The sequence below is a fragment of the Quercus lobata genome, chromosome 1, assembly GCF_001633185.2.
Source record: "Quercus lobata isolate SW786 chromosome 1, ValleyOak3.0 Primary Assembly, whole genome shotgun sequence".
Classification (NCBI taxonomy): Eukaryota; Viridiplantae; Streptophyta; class Magnoliopsida; order Fagales; family Fagaceae; genus Quercus; species Quercus lobata.
The window spans coordinates 29,405,027-29,422,549 of NC_044904.1; the positions used below are offsets into that span (position 1 = coordinate 29,405,027).

The following is a 17,523-nucleotide window of genomic DNA, read 5'->3' on the forward strand; positions in this document are numbered from 1 at the left end:
CGGGCCCAAGCTAGATGGAAAGACCTTACATATCAAGACCTCATTTTTGGAGTGAATAGCCATCCTTTGACTGAAATGGCTAACATGTTCTACCAGGTCTGTCCGACCATTATAAATGGTGAATGTGGGTTGATGAAATCGCCGAGGAAGGCTCACATCTTCTATGTTCCGTGTGAAGGGTGATTTAGAAGCATGACTCAGAGCCTTGTTCATGGCATCGTTCCCCAAGCCTTTACAAGGCGGGCTTTTGTACCTATGTTTGTGGTGGTGCTCCTCTTCATAGGAAAAGGTCTCGCTGGGTGGAGTTCTGGATCTCCGTCTATAACTAGCACCATCTGTCTCCTCAGAGGACGGTTCGGAGTTGGGCGGTGAACGTCTTCGCCGAGCATGATACAACTCCCTCTTCAACTTGTCGATTTCACGTTGCATGTCTCCGTCATTCTTTGCATGGGGAACATGACTCTTCCCTCGAGATTGACCTTTACTGGTGTGAGTTGTGTGCATGCTTCCCTCACGGCCTCTTTTCAGTTCAAGGCTCCTATGCGGATTGCCATGTTGAGAACCCCTTGATTCTGCTTGATGTAGATTAACATCTACCTGATGTGGTCCTGCCTCCTCCATCGTGAACGTTGCAACCGAATCTCCTCTAGACTAGATCAAGCTATTCCTACAGATGGCGCCAATTGTAAGGACTGAAATTGGATTGGACCCAAAATAGGACTGGGCTCAAACCTAAGCGGCTCAAACAATAAATTTGTAGAGCGTGGATGAAAGAACTATATCTATTCCAGAAGAAAAAATGATTAAATTTGGTAATTTAAGACTATTAGATACAAGTAGGATTAGAAAATTTGTCCTTAGAATAACTTGAGGAGTTTATACTATATGGTCTTGTTGAACAATATAATTATACAACAGTGCACAGTCTTGTTCTCACAAATCCTTGATTTTTTCCAATCCCCTCTTTTAGTACATCTTTCCATGTTATATACTCCAGTCTTGGTGTCATCCCTACCACACACGTGTACGTTAGATTTGGGGAACGCCTTCCTGTCCCATCCAGCACCTCCCAGAACCATCAACTAGTAGCTGTAAGGCTGGTTGATCACTGTTCAAGCGTCACTTCCACATTAATGCGGCCAGAGAGTTGGTGGGAGTCATTTAATGCGGAGGTAGCAGCTTTTTAAAGATATTTGTTGCCCTTCTCCTTTCTTATCCTTGTTCGACGTCTAACTCTTAGTGATGATGTAACTTCGAAGTAAGTCCATGATGATATGGCACTCGTACTGGTCTTGGACACTTGTTGCCGAGATGGCTTTTATGCTCGGACGCTCGTTGGACTTATCTCATAATATCTCTACTCCTCTCTCCACTCTGTTCTCCTTATAATCTTAGCTGGACCTCCAAATATGGTCTAACGTCCTCGGATCGGGCCATAGGCCCAGTTAGCACTGCCTTAACAGTACCTTCTGATTAACTGGCCCACACACTTATAATTATAAATTATTAAATAATTATTTTAAATTTTAAATTATTAGATAATTTAAATATTTATTTTATTTGAGGTAAGTGTCCTTCTCATTCTTATATTATAATTATAATAATTATTATTATTGTAAGGTCCCAAAAAATAAATGGCCTAGGCCCACTTAGAACAGTGAGTAGTCCAGCTCAAATTCTGGCCTAAATCAATAGAATTTGTGAGAGATGGGAACAAACAAAAACAAGAATCACTGCCTGAGGACGATTACGGCCTTGATACAAGTTTATATTGGAAAATGATATGGACCAAGTTCTATTCAAATTCCCCTGAGGTGGTTAGGTGTTTTTATACAAATGCCACTATTCTCCCTTTATCTCTTAATGTTCCTTTTTTTTTTTTTTTTTTTTTTTTTTTTTTTTTTGAATCCCTTTTCTAATGCTCCTTTCTTTCCTTATATACCTCTACCTCCCTCACATCTCCGCCGCCCATTCTTACCTAACCATTCTCCTTTCTTGACATTTGGTGCCTTCCGTATCTGAAGAAGGTGGTGGAAAAAGTCCACTTAGCTGTCCTCTACACTGTTCAGGTCACTTCTTCATTAATGTAGTTAATAAAGCTAGTATCTACCATTTAATGAGGATGCAATAGGCTGCACCAGTCCAGAAATTCCCTCCCTTCTACCGACTTCTACTCTCCTCAGATTACAGCTCATCCTTTCGAACACTGTAGAGTACTTTGGCTGATCTGTTTCCTTCTTTAGGCAGCTCTCCTTCTCGGGCCGGTGGCTGGCAGTGTTTCCATATCAATGCTGCGACCTCTCAACTTCATCCTTGGTCCTTGGTCCAATGATTTGATCTTTCAACTTCATCCTCAGTCCTCGGGCACCCACAATAGCCCCCTAAAACGTTCTCTATTTGTTTATGAAACAAAAGTGAAGTTTTAGTCTCCAAAGTGAAATTCGCACTTGCCCTATGCATTCCCACGTATCAACGTCCTTTTATCTGTCACTCGCACGCTCCTGGCGCTTCGGAATCCACGACCTTCCATTTATGGCGTCAGGCAGCTGCTTTTCTCCCCACGTTTTATGGTTCGATCAAGATCCAATGGTTCTCGTTTCTCTTCATTTATCGGTGGGAATTTTACTGCCCACTTTTCCACTCCTATAAAAGGAGGATTCAGTACTGGCTGAGGTTCACTTTTGACATTCTAGAGATCTAAGTTTGAAGAAGAAAACTCCTGAGGAGCACTATTTGCGTTCATCAGTAGGTGTGTTGGTTTTCCTTGTTTTATCTTTTTCACAAGTTTTACACTTTACCCTTCCAAAGACCATAGGTAGATACGCTAGGTTAGTGGATATCGATGAAGCTAGGGCAACTTTTAGGGCACAATATAGGATCCCCGATAATGTTGAAATCAGACATTGTGAGGAGGGTGAATGGTTGGTCTTGAATAAACCTCCCGAGTTCGTGGTTATTCCTATGATTGCCTTTATTGAAGGCAGGATGGAACTTCCTATGGGGTCAGTAACTAGGGACTACCTCATAAAATTTAGGTTAACCCTGACCCAATGTTCTCCAAATGTTTTTAGGATCCTTGGATGTGTGGACGCCATAAATCGTAGAATGGGGACTAACCTTACCTGGCACGATGTGAATTGGGTTTATAACTACCAAAAGGGGGAAAAAACAAGTTCTACATGAAGTGTAGGATCCCCACAGTTAGGTTAATCTCTTGCCTGCCTGATTCGAGCAAAGGCATGGATAAGGATTTCCTCATTGTCTCAGGAGGATGGCACGATGGGATGCATTACCCTACCCAGGAAGGAGAACCAGGTAGCACTCCTAAGGACCGGGGTCACGCTTAGGATTTTACATAGCTATTCTAGTGTCAAAGTTTTCTTTCCCTTTTTTTTTTTTTTTTTACTAACCATCTTCATGGTTTCATCTGGCAGACGAATAACAGCTCTAGCCAAACACTTGGTGAACTTCAAAGACTTGAATAGAATCCTTAGGTCAGAAATATTCTTGCACAAGAACGAGCAGCTTATGGTAGCTCACGTTATTCTCGGCTATAAACCGTCCACCAAGCACTTCCAGAGTCTGAAGAATGTTATTAAAGCCCGGGACCCCTGCTTGGCTTTAATAGACGTCGCTGTACTGGGTTTTCTGCTGACAGAACCACCTTTCGAGGGGACCCAGGACGTTCAGCTCCCAGTACCCATAGCAACTCGACTCCTCTATTCATAAGAACCTCCTATCCCATAAGATGCCAAGACTGAGGAGTCCACGTTCGAGTCTATCCAAGAGGTGATAGATAAAGATTTTGGCATTTTTTACTGCTCGGACGCTCCTAGCACTTCCCAAGCCCACGTGCTAGCAAACATGGGTTTTGAGGAGAAAACTCTAAACCTCCTTGCCCTACTAACAGCTCATTCCGGAGGCACCTCCTAGGCTATTGCAGTGTCACCCTGCCTTCCTACTCTCGCAGCAACGCACACACCCCTTGCCGAGGCCACAGAAAAGAAGAGAAAGCGTGGCCAGGGAGGCAAAGGTTTTGAAGTGGTTGAGGAGGGGGAGATTGTTGAACCCCCAGCTAAGGAAGCCTGTGCGGGAAAGGGGCAACAGAGGAAGAAGCCTGAGCACATCGGGACCTCTAAGGAGGTTGGTGAGGAGTAATCCAAGAAGGCCTTCATCTGGAGGCCCATTTTTACTCTAAGCTTGGGCAACCCAGGGTTGGATGTCGCCAACCTGAGGGACCCTAAGAAGGGTAGTTTCAGACTGGTTATTGAATGCCTGGAGAAGATGCTATATCTGCTTAAGGATATGGCAGAATTGAAATCCTTTAGGAAGCGAGAAGTCTTCCTAGCTTTGAAGCAAGACTTGGCTAAGGTACGGGATTGGTCCCATATAATGACTTTTCTCTTTCTTCTTCTTCTTCTTCTTCTTCTTCTTCTTCTTTTTTTGGTTTTTTTTTGTTTTTGTTTTTGTTTTTAATTGCAGGCCGTCTAAGCTGCCTTCATGGGAGAGGATTGGGTAGAACATTCCTTGGACATGGCTAGGGACGCCAAGAACAAATAGGAGGGTACTGAGAAGGCATACTCGGATGCTGATAAGAAGCTTAAGAAGACTCTTGCTCAGTTGGCCGAGGCGGAAAAGGCCCATAGAAATGCAGAGTTTGCCCTTAAGGGCTATGAAAAACAGGCCATTGATGCTTTGGAGGCTTAAAGGAAGGCTAAAAACAAGATGGCCTTAACCATGGTGGAGTAGAAGCAAGCTAACAAACAGCTGGAGACCATGGAGAAGGAGAAGGCAATGGCAAAGCAAGTGGCCTATGATGCTGGGATGAACAAGGCAACTAAGAGCCTTACTGCCCAGCTCAGAGACATTGCCTTCGTCTTCTGCCTGGAGGTTTGGGGCCAAGCCTTAACTGCTGCAGGGGTTGGCACCAAGTCGGTGCTTCGGGCTCCCGACCAGGTGTACTACCCACCTGCTTTACGCTTGGTTCCCACTCCTTCTTAGCCCCCGACCAATCCAAGCTTCGCCCCCCAATCTTCTTCAGCCTAGCCGAGCTACGATCCCACTTCCACCACTACCAAATGAAAATAGAAGAAAAAGAAAAATCCACCTCCAGTGGAAGTAGTTGTAGTAGTGGCCGAGGAAGGGGTGGCTGAGGGGATCCTTTTGAAGCAGAAGAAGAAGAAGGGAGCTCAAGATCAGGAGTCAGAGGCCTAGTTTTAGCCCTAGCTTAGGATATGCTTTAGGCAAATTTTGTAATGGGCTTTTGTACATGTAGTGCTCCTAACTTTTTGTAACACAGTTCTCATATTTTAATGAAAAAAGAGGTTTAAAGTTTAATATTGATTATCCTTTTATACTCATATATTTTTTTTATGTGCCTTTTATCTTACAATTCAATTACTTTTCTTTCATCATAATAATCATGCCATGGCAAATTCATTATGTCATAAAAAGTGGGCTAACTTATAAAATCCAAACAAATTGTCAATTAGTACTTACTTGAAACTGGATATGGATTTGGACAAATTTACTGGCGTTACCTTAGAAGCCCGAGGAAATGCCTTTGTCCTTTGCTGCTTAGTCCTTTCGACACTTAGTTTTAACACTAAGAATTTCTTTGCAATGTTAATTTACCCTAGGCTTGTGACTTGAGGAGTCAGGCAAGACCTAGGTTCTGTTTAACACTTAAAATATTTTTGCAATGTTAATTTACTCTAGACTTGTGACTTGAGGAGTCAGGCAAGACCTAGGTTCCGTTTAACACTTAGAATATTTTTGCAATGTTAATTTACCCAAGGCTTGTGACCTGAGGAGCCAGGCAAGACCTAGGTTCTGTTTAACACTTAGAATATTTTTGCAATGTTAATTTACTCTAGACTTGTGACCCGAGGAGCCAGGCAAGACCTAGGTTCCGTTTAACATTTAGAATATTTTTGCAATGTTAATTTACTCTAGACTTGTGACCCGAGGAGCCAGGCAAGACTTAGGTTCCGTTTAACACTTAGAATATTTTTGCAATGTTAATTTACCCAAGGCTTGTGACCTGAGGAGCCAGGCAAGACCTAGGTTCTGTTTAACACTTAGAATATTTTTGCAATGTTAATTTACCTAAGGCTTGTGACCTAAGGAGCCAGGCAAGACCTAGGTTCTATTTAACACTTAGAATATTTTTGCAATGTTAATTTACCCTAAGCTTGTGACCCGAGGAGCCAGGCAAGACCTAGGTTCTATTTAACACTTAGAATATTTTTGCAATGTTAATTTGCCCTAGGCTTGTGACCCGAGGAGTCAGGCAAAACCTAGGTTCTATTTAACATCAAGAATTTTTTTTTTTTTGATCAACTATTTCTACAAACACATCCATAAAAAGATACAACCAAGCAAGATATGAATGGCAATAGAATTTATTAATAATACTAGCACTGTAGATTGTTTACATTCCAAGGGCGTGGAATTACATTTTCATCCAAATCTTCAAGAAAGTAGTCCCCAATGCCAGCAATGGAAGTGATTCTATAGGGCCCTTCCTAATTAGGATCTAGTTTGCCCCAAGCAGGGTTCTTAGCCATCCCCATAACTTTTCTTAGGACTAGATCCCTTGGGGTTAAGGGTTTAGCTCTCACCCCTTTGTCATATCTTTGCTTAAGTTTCTGCTAGTAGTAAGCCATTTTTACTATCACTACCTCTTGTTTCTCTTCGGCCAGATCCTGGCTGCCCAAGAGTAAGTAGTGGTTCTCTTCAACGTTAAATTGATCCATTTTTAGAGTTAGGAATCCAGATTCGAAGGGAATTACTACTTCTGACCCATAGGTCATTGAGAAAGGAGTCTCCCCTATTGATCTTCGGGGTGTGGTATGATAGGTCCATAACACGTGGGGCAGTTCGTCCAACCATCTTCCCTTGGCATCATCCAGCCTTTTCTTGAGCCCCGCCACTATGACTTTGTTGGTGGCCTTGACTTGGCCATTCCCTTGTGGATAAATGGGCGTAGAATACCCATTCCTAATTCCTAACTCCTCGTAATATCAATGAAAGGCTTTGCTGTCAAATTGAAGACTGTTATCTGAGATCAGAGTATGAGGAACTCCAAACCTAGTGACAATGCTCTTTCAGATGAATCTTTTGGCATCCATGTCCCGAATATTGGCAAGGGGCTCGACTTCTACCCACTTGGTAAAGTAGTTCGTGCTGATGAAGAGCCATCTTTGGTTCCCTATAGCTTGAGGAAAGGGTCCCACTATGTCCAAGCCCCACTGGGCGAATGGCCAAGGGCTGGATAAAGGATTCAGAATTCCCCCTGGCTGATGAATATTCGAGGCATATCTCTGACATTGGTCACACCTTTTTGCATATTTCTGAGAGGTTTTTCGCATGCTAGGCCACCAGTACCCCTGAGTGAGGGCCCTATGCGCTAGAGACCTTCCTCCCGTATGACTCCTACAGATGTCCTCTTTCTTCCAATAAGGGCTCCACGGCTTCTGGGTGTACGCACAATAGATATGGCCCCAAGTAGGAATGCTTGTAAAACTTCTACTCCTTAGACAGCCAATAGCAAGGTGCAGCTCTGCGTACCTTTTCCACTTCACACTTGTCTTCAGGCAAAGATCCCTGTTTCAAAAAGGACACTATGGGATCCATCTAACTAGGCCCCACATGGATGTTGCACACCCCTATCGAAGGTATCCCTGTAAGGCTTGAGCTGTCCATTTCCTCAATAATAACAACCTGAGGAAGATTTGACTCTAGTGAGGTGGCCAACATTGCCAAAGAATCCGCATGAGAATTTTATCCCCTCGGGACTTGCCTCAAAATAAAACTTTTAAACTAAGCTTGGGCATTCTGCACTTTAGCAAAGTAACCCTGCATCCTTTCATCCCTGGCCTCAAAATCACTATTAACTTGGCCCACGATGAGCCTAGAATCTGAGTACAATTCTACCACTTCTCCTTCTAACAATCTGACCATATCTACCCTTGCTAGCAAGGCCTCGTATTCAGCCTCATTGTTGGTGGCTAAGAATCCCAACCATAATGATTTCTCCATCATCAGCTTCTTGAGGGTGATCAATACAATCCTTACTCTTGTCCCCTTTCGGTTAGAGGATCCATTTGTATAAACTTTCCACGAGTGGGCATCTGTTGTTGGTAAGACCGATATACTCATGACTGCCTTTTCCTCCTCAGGGACACCCTCAGCGAACTCTGCTATAAATTCTGCTAGAACTTGTTCTTTCACGGTAGTGTTAGGCATATACTTGACATCGTAGGCTTCTAATGTAGTTCCCCATTTGGCGATCCTGCCAATATAATCAGATTTCGTTAGTAGGGCTTGCAAAGGGAGCTGGGTAAGCACTACAAGGGTATGGGCTTAGAAGTAATGAGGGAGTTTCCTAGTGGCATGCACAATGGCCAGCACAGCCTTTTCCAAGGGGAGATAGCGTGTCTCAACCTCTTGGAGGGATTTGCTAACATAGTAGACGGGTCTTTGAACTCCATCCTCGTTCCTGACTAGGACAAAGCTAACAGCATGCATGGTGATTGCTAAGTACGCATATAACACTTCCTCCTTATCGGGTCAGGAAAGTATCGGTGGATTGGACAAGTACGTTTGAGGTCCTTAAAAGCCGTTACAAACTTTTCGGACCACTGAAAATCCTTCCACCGGTGTAGCAGTTGGAAAAAAGGACGACACCTATCTGCAGACTGAGAGATGAACCTATTTAAGGCAGTTGTCATCCCAGTCAACCTTTGCACCTCTTTGGGACTCCAAGAAGGGTGCAGATTGCTAATAGCCCTAATCTGCTCTGGGTTGACTTTGATCCTGTGGTGAGTAATCAGGTATCCCAAGAATTTGCCGGAGATGACCCCAAAAGAGCACTTGGAAGCATTGAGGCGCAATTTATGTTCTCTCAATACTGAAAAAGTTTCTCCCAAGTCAGCTAAATGCTCTTCTACCTTCCTGCTTTTAACCACCATGTCATCAATGTATGCCTCCATATTCCTCCCAATCTATGCTTCAAACATTCGTGTCACCATTCTCTAAAAGGTGGAACCAGCATTTTTGAGGCCAAAGGGCATCAGACGATAATGATAATTCCCATTCGGGGCGCGAAAAGCCGTCTTCTCCTGGTCAGACAAAAACATAGGAATCTGATGGTAGCCCTGAAAGGCATCCAGGAAACTCATCCGAGGATGTCCTACCGTGGCGTCCACCAGTTTGTCAATTCTAAGAATGGGGAAGGGGCCTTTTGGGCAGGCTTTGTTCAAGTCTGTAAAATCCACGCACACTTACCACTTTCCATTTTTCTTTTTAACCACCACTATGTTGGCCAACCACTCGAGGTAAAAGATTTCTTTGATAGCCCCAACCTACTTTAATTTATTTACCTCAATCCTGACTGCCTCGGCATGGTCTTTGGATGACTGCTGAGGAGGTTGCTTACGCGGCACAGTCTCGGGATCGACGTTCAACCAGTGACAAGCCAACATAAGATCAACCCCTGGAACGTCATAAGTGTTCCACGTAAAAACATCAATATTTGCCTTCAGGAAATTTACCAACTCTGCCTTTTCTATGAGTGGCAACTGTGATCCTACTTGAAAATACTGCTCTGGGTCCTACACTATTATCACCTTTTCTAACTCCTTAGATGATTCTTTTGATGCCTTGGTCTACTGCTCCCTCGCAGGCCCCTTTGGTTGCTATGAGATTGGATCCTTAGTCACCTTGGTAGGATCCGGCGACCGTTGCATGATTGCTGATACCATGCACTGCTTGGCCATGGCATGATCACCTGCTAACTCTTCCACTCTTCCCTGAGTAGGGTACTTGACCTTTAGGTGTAAAGTTGAGGGTACTGCCCCTATGGCGTGAAGCTAAGGTCTAGCTAGGATAGTTGTATATGGGGAGAAAGCCTCTACTACAATAAAGTTAATCTAAACTTCCACGTTCCTGACCTGTACGGGTAGTCTTATCATCCCTCAGGGAACCTTTTGTTAATTATTAATGACCTTTTGTTTTCCAAATTACACACACTCTCTAAAGGATTTAAATTGACTATTATTTCTTTAGCTTCTTTGTTTTAAATTTTCATTTGTTTAGCCCCTGCCGCTTCTCCAATTCCCAAAACATACCACACCATTTGGTTTTTTTAAAAGAACATATCACGCCTACTTCTCTTCCACTATTATTACATGCATTTTGCTTTTGCTATGCTTATGTTGCTAAGATTATAATTATTAGTTGTATAGTTTGCTCAAACTGAAATAACATGTCTTATTGCGTTCCTAGGAAATTTTATCTTCATCTCATGAATATATGCTGGATCCAAGGGCAAAAGAATCGTCCAAAGAAACACATAGTCATCCACTTGGGTTGGTAATCAACAATTATCCCTATCTTACCAACATTCGATGGCCTCGTTGGTAAGAAACTGGGCCAACAAGTCTTAGGACTTGGGTTTGAGCCTCAACAACTAGCTCTGTGTAGGTGCTCCTTATATCACATTTTCAGCCCAAACGGTTGACCTAACTTAACTGACTGGGAGTATGGGGTCCTGCTCGAGAGCAGTTAGGGTGCTACTATGGTTACACCCAAGTAGGGAAGCTACACTAGTCATCCCCCCTAAACATTTTCTCTTTCCAAAAACAAATCCCCATCTTGCACATACCTACCCATGGTCCTTAGTGGTAATTTTCTTCTCTCACTCTTTTTGGGTACTAAGATGTTCCTTTATTACATATACTTTTTACTTGCTAATTATGATTCTTATTGCCTTTTAGGTTTCTAAAAAATGATCCAGCTTTGTCCAATTTTAGTTTTTTTTTTTTGGTTAATTGTAAGCATAATATTAAATTATGGCTTTTACTAATAATTTGTGTCTAACATTATGGTGACACATCTTCCAAAAAGCATTTTTGACAAATAATTTATTTTCTGAATTCCTCAACATCTTTCACAATCTGTAAAGAAAGAAACATCATTGCCACTCCAATGATATCAACATAATTTCTATCTTTTATCTCGAAAGATGATGTCAACAAAATTATTGTTTTCCTATATTTTAAATTTGTATAGTTGTTAAGTTGATGTTTCAATATTGTTTTATACATCTTGATTCTTATATATTATTTTTCTTGATTGATTTGATACATCCAAGAGAGAAACTTTCGCAAATGTAACATGTAAAAATTAAATGTTGTTGTTATTTGCTTGATTTTCATTTAAGTTTTAAAAAGTTTTAGCCACAACAAGCATTAACACTTTGAAGATTCTTATAAAAAAAATAAACACTTTGAAGATCATGGGAGACTTTCTTGACTGCAGTTTGTGTATTGGAAGAACGAAGAGTTCCTTTATAAACCTTTCCAAAAAACTTTAAGAATTTTGTTACATTTAGTTTGGCCCCCCTACAAAAAGTTTCTGGCTTTGCCACTAATTAAGCACAATCATCAGAAGTGGACACTATAGGTTAAAATTCTATAAAAAAAAAATGTTAAAGTAATTAATAGAAAGATCCAAAAGACAGAAAAATACCTAAAGAACATGTTGCATTTGGAGAGAGAAAGAGAGAGAATGATAAACAGGGGGAACTCATAAGAGAAAAATGTTAAGTGCTATAATACCTCTTTGACTAAATGAGTTTACTTTTTCAAAATGGCAAATCTTAATATATTATGCACTAAAAAATTTTCATAAAACAAATTATATCTTATATCTCATTACCAAAAAAAAAAAAAAAAATGTTCCCACGCAAGATGGGTCAGTGACTAAATAATTTAAAAATAAACATTTGATTGATTTATGGATGATGCCTTCTTAGATACTGCATAAATATGGTTCTGTAAACCAAGCCGTTCATAAATAGCTTGGGCTAGGCTCGATAAAAAGTTTGTTCATGTTTGTTTGTTTATAAACAAGCCAAGCTTAAATTTTAGTTTTAGGCTTGTTTAATAAACGAGCCGAGCCCAAGTAAAAAATATTGTTCATGAATAAGCTTGTGAACACCAAGGCTCAATACAAAAGTAACAAAACAAGTTGAGTTTAGGTTTATTTATGAGTTTGGTAATAAAATTGATATGAGCTTGACAAGTAAACTCATATCCTTCTAAAACTTTAATTAATTATAAGTGGAGACCACTCATTCAAACCAAATAGGCTAGATAAGAAACTTGATATAGGCTTGATAATATACTTGTGTTGGATCTAAAGCTCCAAAACATGATATTGAGCTCGAGCATAGCTTGACCAATGAATCAAGCCAAGCCAAGCCGAGCTCAAGCTTTTATACTTTATAACAAGCTCAAGCTTAAACATTATTTGTAGGCTCGTATTAGACTCGTATCAAGCTCAAGCCAAGCTTGAACATTCTACTTTTGCTGTCAAGCCGAGCTTGAATATTCACTACTCAACAAAGCTCGGCTAGTTTACAGCCTTATCTGTAAATATACACTACATAAATATTGATCTATAAAACTTGCAACAACAAAAAAAAAAAATTGATCTTATTGTGGCAGTACTTAAGAGCTTAAGTTAGACTACTAACATTTATCAAAAAAAAAGTAGACTACCATAACAGTTTCTACACTAAGTGAAAGCAACTATATACATCACATTCTTCAAAAGTTTCTATTTTCCATTCTCACCACACCCAAGCAATCGGTGTTTTGTACTTGCCACTTGCTGATTTGGTCCCAAGCATTAATCCATGATCTATTCAACCCATAGCACAATATACTACTAATTCAATCACCACTTCTGAGGATTGAATTAATGCTAGAATAGGAAGTAGCAGAAGCTATGCTAAAAGATGGGGGAAATGACAAGAAGAAATCAGACACTTCATTACTTGTAGATCTACCAAAACAAGCTTTGTCATTTGGTAGTTCTGGCAGCTTAGCATTGCCATCCAAAAAGTGCACCACTTGCCTTATGCTAGGCCTCGCTTCTAGCACTAAGTGTGAGCAAAACAGGCATAGTTTCAAAACCAATTCCATTTCCTCCACCACATAATTACCTTCCAATCTAGGATCACTAGCATCAAGGATGGCTCCTTTTCCCAAGCACAGAAAGACATAATCAACCAAAACAACCTCTTCAGGCAGTCCTTGTAGCTCTATAGGCCTCCTTCCACAAGCCATCTTAAGCATGAAAGCCCAAAAGAAAACACATCAGTGCAAGTGGTTGCCCTTCCTGTTCTAGTAAGCTCTAGAGCCAAATAACCCACTGTCCCAACCACATGAGTGGTTTGAGGATTGGTACCGTGGTCGTATAATCTGGCAAGGCCAAAATCTCCTAGCCTTCCATTTAATTCAGCATCTAATAGAACATTACTTGTTTTTACGTCTCTGCGTAGATCAACCTGTTCCCACTTTTCATGGAGGTAGAGGAGGCTAGAAGCTACTCCTTTCTGGATTCGAAACCATTGAATCTTGTTAAGGTTTGGCTTTTCATTGCTATATAAGAACTTGTCAAGGCTTCCATTGGGCATATAATCATAGAACAAGAGGAGTTCTCCTCTTCGCCAGCAATATCCTAGGAGCTGGATCAAGTATCTATGCCTTAGCCTTCCCATGCTAATAATCTCAGCCACAAATTCTTTCATCCCTTGTTTGGAATCATGGGAGACTTTCTTGACTGCAATTTGTGTATTGGAAGAAGGGTAGTGTTCCTCTATAAACCTTTCCAAAACCTCCTGCTCCAAGAAGCTCTTTGTCTGAGAAACCTTTGGTTGCCTTGTAGAGATTCTTATAGGTGAACCTCTAAGGACTGTACTCCTTTTCCCAGTCTTCACGTATTTCTTCAAATTTCTTCCTCCTTGAATTGTAAGCAGTTCCAGTGACCAATATCAGCACGACCACTACTGCTATGATCAAACTCATGATAATCTGTCCTTGCTTATCTTTACTTTTCCTCTGTCGGGGAGGTTGAGGAAGCTTCGAAATGTCAAGGCTTTGTGCTTGTCCACTTTTATTAAAGCTCCATCCAAGAATATACTGGTCACTTGTAACTGTACCAGTGGCTGCAAAGAAACCAACATACATAGATTCCAAAAGATATTGGGACAGATCTATGCGTGTTGACAAGAGAGGCCGGTTTGGTTTTGTGATGCTGGCTGGGGCTAGTGTTACATTCAGTAACTTTTCTGTTTCATTGTAGTCTATCCAAAGATGCATTGGGTTACCACTTACTAGCTTCATGCTTATATTCTTCCCTTCTTGATCAGAATAGTAGGTTGCAGTAGCTGATTCAATTGATTTCAGGCTGTTCACATCGATTCCCACATGGTTGTTGTCAATATCTTGAAAATTCTGACCCTCTATAGTATCAAGCTCAATGGCTAATAAGTGGTTTGTTGAAAGGCCATTCTTTGAGGCATTCAAGAGTCCTAGATAATTGCTGGCTACAACATTGGTGAATTTCCACGAGGGCCTGATGGTGAAGGCAATTCCATGGCCACCTTTGGATGGTATTTCAGGAACTATTGCAAATACAAAGTTTGTGGAAAATGAAAGAGCCTGAGTTAAACCCGAAGAAGAAGTGTTGAATTTTAGATGAAGTCGGTAGAAAGCATGACCAACTTCTTCTTGTTGTGAATTGTTGGTGAGTTGCAATACACCATTGGGGTGGATTTGAGCGGCTCCATTTAGATGCAGATTTTCTGGATTGAAGCCATTGTAGATGAACTGGTCATCTTGAGAAAACATCAATGGAATCTTAAGGATGAAGTAGAGAGTTATCAAAAAATGAAGAGATGTAAGCCCAGCCACCATTAAGAAAAGGAGGAAAAATATTTATCTCTGTGAACAAATGGCTTTTGGTTGTTTAAATTTAAAATGTCTCAAAGACTCAAAATTCCTAAAATATCGTTGTTTTGACTTGATAAAAGTCGGAATACTATCTCAATATTTCCTGAGCACACCATTTAAGAATACTGTGCATTTTTAGACCCCTTAAAAAACAATTGAATTAACCTAGTTAATTAGCCAAGTGATTACTTGGTACAAATTTCAGTTCTAGGTTAACATAATCATATAATCATATCAATGTAAAGTGCGGAATATAAAGAACACAAAGATATAATGACCCAGGAAACCACACGGGTAAAAACCTGGGGAGGATTTAATCTAGCTATCCTCAAGGTAAACTTGAATCCACTATGAAAGAATCGAAGTTTTACAATAGCGACTTAGACCACTAACATCTTATTGCTACCCACCAGTAGAAAACTTACTGACACGACCACGTGACAGCTTTGAGACCATGGACTCCTTCTTTATTAGATTCTCCAGCAAGTACAAGCACTCCTGCTTGTGTATCTTTGAGTTTTTATTGCTGCAACTGAATGATCATAAAGCTCTCAATGAAATCTCCTTCTTGATAATTCTAAGCATGTGTGAAGGCAACCACTTCTCAGATCTCACAAGAGATTCACACACATAGCAAATAGAGCAACCTAAAAAACGTGGCTAGGGTTTTCCTTTTATACCTAGGGCAAAACATAAAACCCTACACGTCATATAGGCTTAGGGCTGAGTTGGAATTCTGTAGAAAAAACATTTTGCCCGACTTTCGATCGGTTGAGTCTAATTCTCGTTCAATCGAGCCAAACTGAATTGCACAATGAATTCTCCAACAGCTCAATTCCAACTTTACATAAAACGCATACTTTGAGCAAGTCTAAAACAAGACTAAAAACCTATTTTGATTATGGTTTGCCAACAATACAAATTAGAGTTCTAATACATTAGTTCTTAAAAACTTAGAACCTAACAAATACTTATATATATAATTTTTTAAAACAAGTATAACTCGTGTGAACAACCTGAGCTCAACGAAAAGCCATCCCTAGATAACGAGACTTTCACTGTCAAAGACACCTATGTATACAAGATTTTGGGAAGGTTGCCTTTTCAACTCTATAGCCTTGTGTGAGGAAAATTTTTTTTTTTCTTCAATGGTTCAGATCAACTTCTTATATCAATTTCATGGGGGGAAATGAATATTTGTCTCTAATTTACAAATTATAAAATAAAATGCTCGTATTTTGAAACTATTTAGCAAAATATCCCAATTTTTTAAACTCAATTTTAACAAAATTAAGTTAGAGGTGAAACTCGACATTAACAATGTCGAATTCTATACATATTTTTCCACTTAATTTAAAAAAAATTAAGTGAAACTCAATATTACTAACATCGAGTTCTACTTAAAAATATACATATAACTTGATTTGAAAATATCAAGTTTTACACATAATTCAATTTTATTAAAATCAAATTTAAAAAATATGGACATATTACTAAATAATTTTAAAATATAGACATTTTGCTGCATAATTTGTCTATTTTTCCCTCAATTTCACCTGTTATAAGCGGTCAAAACATATACTTCAAGATTGCTTTTTCAACGCTGTAGCTTCCTGTGAGCAAATTTTTATCCTTCAACGTTTCAGATCAACTTCTTATACCAATTTGGCCTATTTGAAGCGGTCAAAACATATACCCCACAACATTAAATTGCATTTAAAGTGAATCCTCAGTAGCAACAACGTTTCAAGACTGGCAATTTGCTTAAAAATTTATAGGCCATGTTTAATTTAGATTTTCCTGGCAGTGGTCTTGCCTTTCTACTGTATGTTCCCACATATGAAAGTGAAGGTCTCGGGTGTATATACTAGTTGATTTTAGTCTCAATCAATGATGTCAACATATGATATGGTGATTAGATAATTAGATCAGCACATAAATACTAAATAGGTGATAGGCAGGATTAAAATATCTTCCAAGATTACCAATAAGCATTTAAAAGGGGAGGCACTCCGCACTTCCGTGAGATTCAAAATTAATGTTAGTGGGTGATGATGCACAAGATCGTTAGCAAGAGTGAGCAGATGGAACCCTTCGTTGTGCGAGAAAGTATGCTTAATGATGGTCACCGGTGTGGTGCCTGCCACAACGTCTCCGATGCCAAAGTTAGAATGATAAATAGAAATCAAGATGTGGGTATGTGTCTGTGTATATATCGTACCTTCTGTTGACTGTGTGAGAGCTTTATACCTAAGGCCTTGGGGGCTAGCCGTTGGGGTGGTTAATGCCTTCTCAAGTAACGCCCTTGGTCCAATAATGAGACTATTAAGAGGTTCCCAACGGTCTGCTAGGTTGATTTCGTAACTGCTCAGGTCATTGATTGACTGCATTGAATGACTCCCTGCCTTCGTCAGTGATGATAGCTTTCTTCGTTGTTCCTGATGACTTCGTCAAGGATGCTTCCTTCGTCATTAATGTTATCTTCGTCTTTGAGATGTAGCATCGTCATTTCCATCAGTTGCCCCCCAAGTTCTGGGGTTGTCGGTGACGTGTCATGACGATCACAGAAGATGAAAAGTTTTTCTTGTGACTCTTGGGGTTCTGTTCCGCTTTTAATGCTTAGTGGCGGCGCTACACGCAATCATGGCCACGTGGCGCTCGATGATCTGTGGAATTAATGGTATGACCCTTGGGTTTCCCGCTGGTTTTTCAATCG

At 40.4% G+C, this 17,523-nt stretch overlaps 1 pseudogene; it reads right to left on the minus strand.

The window, feature by feature from the left end:
- Nucleotides 1–12,517: 12,517 nt before the first annotated feature.
- LOC115994135 lies at nt 12,518–14,793 on the minus strand (annotated as a pseudogene).
- Nucleotides 14,794–17,523: the final 2,730 nt, after the last annotated feature.